Genomic DNA, 3,228 nt, shown 5'->3' with positions numbered 1-3,228 from the left:
TTATAGTTGACATTGTACATATATACATACATTCGGCCATCTAATTGAGTATGAAGGTGGTGTTAAATCTAATTGTGATGCCCATTCCGAAGTATATATACATATATATATATACATAAGTATGCCCATTCGTGATGTTACCTTTAATTATGTGTATAATCGACTAAATGGGTAATTAGTGAGGATGGTTGCCGAATATACAAACATACATATGCATGTGTAATTGAATTATGAATGTTTAGCAAGATGGTTAAACTAGTTGATTTATTGATTAAGCTCAAGGAGTTAAAGGAGGAGAATCAAGCAAAGGCAAAGAAAAGATCATCGAGTAGCCGAGTTGGAACCGTCTTACCCAACACAAAGTAAGTCATTAAGCATATAATTTGTATTAATTTAAATGGTCATAACGTCTATGTAATGATGCTGAATGGAATGATAAATATATATATACATGTATGCATGTGGTGATGAAAGTGTTGAATGAAAAGAAAAGAGGTGAGATATATTGAGTCGTTGATCTCGGCACTAAGTGTGCAGGTATAAACATTTATGATCATGAGATTGACACTAAGTGTGCGGGTTTAAATTGTACAGCACTAAGTGTGCGAGTTTGATTATATAGCACTAAGTGTGCGAGTTTGATTATATAGCACTAAGTGTGCGAGTTTGATTATGTAGCACTAAGTGTGCGAGTTGATTATATAGCACTGAGTGTGCGGACTTAATATATACTTTTGAATCACTATGGACACTAAGTGTGCGACATTATTAAGTTGATCACGGACAGCGGATCGGGTAAGTACCTTGAGTTCATGGCTAATAGGCGCTATGTTTATATTTGGAGTTGAGCTTGGTAAGTTTGAACCTATGTGACAATTATAACTGAAGTCACGTACATAAGATTTATCGTGGAATAGGTGAAAGGTCGTTTAGTTGTATGATTGTAACGAAAATACAATGATGTATGAAAATGCCTCAAATATCCTATTGATTAGTATATGGAATGTGAATGCATGACTTGGTATGAGATTGAACCGATAGGTCTAAGGAACTATGGTATGGTTCGGTATGGATGGAGTAACTAGCCTCGTTCCATTTTGTTTCCTCTTGTGATAATGTTATTAATGGATGGTAGTGCATTGCTTATGACTTACTGAGTTATATACTCACTCGGTGTTTCCTTGTCACCTATTTTAGGTTTCTTGGACTCGTCTCTTTTTGCGTGATCGGGCCGTCATCGAAGTCATCACACCGGCTAGCAACTTTTGGTATCTTCTTTTTAGTCGGTCTAGGAGAACATTTCGGCATGTATAGGCTAATATGTTTTGTTGAAATTTGGTATGTAAACTTTTAGCCATGCGAAAATGGCATAAATGTTCGGATGGGTTTGGTTCTATAATGTTAGGTCGTAAGTCTTGGAAATTCGATTATTATGCCATATGTCATGGTTGATTATTTTTGGTGTCAAAATTCATGATATGGCAATAGTGTAGTAGGGAGATGTTTGACAATGATTAGCCCTTGGCATGGCTAGTCATGATCATGATTTGTGATATGTATGATGAATTACTAGTTAGATCAAGGAGAAATCACGAAATAGGCATAGTTGCTTTAGTAACAGATGCTGGCAGAAGCAGTGACGTAAGATTGGAAAATCACTAAAAATAGTAGGAGTGGAATTAATTAATGAATAAATTATGTAATCGAAGCTCGATGAGTCTATTTTCATATAGAAGAAACGAAACGACTATATGAGCTGTATGTTAGGAGATAATTAAACTCTTGTAAAACAGGGCCAGAGCGATTTCTGGATTCCCTGTTCCGACTTTAGAAATTCATTATAAATTAACCAGAGATAATTAGAAGTGATGCCATATGTTCATGGATTCCCCTTCGAGTCTAGTTTCTATAGAAACAAACGACATCATTAATGAAGCCCCGTACAGGGAGATATCCAAGTCGTAATGCGCAAAGGTCAGTGTAGTCGATCCCTGTAACATGGGAGAATTTGACTAATAAACTGTACTAATTGGCCCAACCAAAAATTCTATAAAAAAATATGTAGATGGGCATATGAGTCTAGTTTTAGGAAAAATTTACAGAACTGGATTTCGAGTTTCAGAACTCAAGATATGATTTTTAAAGTGACTAGTACGCAGATTGGCAGCTTGTCTGGGAAATTTTTTTTAAGTGGTTTGAAGTCTGTTAGCACCTCGTGTTCGACTCCGGCGACGGCCTCGGGTTCGGGGTGTTACATTTCATTGGTATCAGAGCTATGGTTTAGTCAGTTCTAGGACTACCATAACACGTATGAGTCTAGCTATACATGCCTTAATGTTAATGTTTAAATGTGTGATGACTTCTGACGGTTAAAATTTTTGTTTGATTAGTAAATGGATCCCGGTGTAGAGAGAACCTTGGAGGATGACGTTGAAAGTGTAGCGGCTGCTCCTGCACAAGGGACGCCGCCTGTTGAACCTCAGTCATCTGCGAATAATCAAGGTGAGGGGGCTAAACAAGCCTTCTTTACCATGATGAATGAGTGGGTCGCGCAATATGCCCGAACCAATCCGGCTGTCCAACAATTCCCGAATTTGAATAATCCACCCCAAGAGCCCGTAATGCCATCAGTTACTGATCCTGTGAGGCTGAGTAAGCCACCTGTAGACTTGATTAGGAAGCGCGGGGCCGAGGAGTTCAGGGCCATAGTTACTGATGATGCTGAAAGGGCCGAGTTCTGGCTTGATAACACCATTCGGGTGTTTGATGAACTGTCATGCACGCCCGATGAATGTCTAAAGTGTGCTATATCCTCGTTGCGGGACTCAGCCTACTATTGGTGGAGGACCCTGATTTCCATAGTCCCAAACGAACGAGTAACTTGGGACTTCTTTCAAACGAAATTTCGAAAGAAATATATTAGTCAACGGTTCATTGATCAAAAGCGTAAGGAATTCTTGGAACTCAAGCAAGGCCGTATGACAGTATCTGAATACGAACATGAATTCGTAAGACTCAGTAGGTATGCCCGGGAGTGTGTAGCTGATGAGGTTGCTATGTGCAAAAGATTCGAAGAAGGATTGAATGAAGATTTAAAGCTACTAGTGGGTATTTTGGAGATAAAAGAATTCGTAACAATAGTCGAACGAGCCTGCAAGGCGGAAGAACTTGGAAAGGAGAAGAAGAAGGCTGAATTTGAAGCTAGAGACTATCGTAAAAGATCGACAG

Source organism: Gossypium hirsutum, chromosome A02, assembly GCF_007990345.1.
Source record: "Gossypium hirsutum isolate 1008001.06 chromosome A02, Gossypium_hirsutum_v2.1, whole genome shotgun sequence".
NCBI classification, from domain to species: domain Eukaryota; kingdom Viridiplantae; phylum Streptophyta; class Magnoliopsida; order Malvales; family Malvaceae; genus Gossypium; species Gossypium hirsutum.
This window is presented reverse-complemented; position numbering follows the sequence as displayed.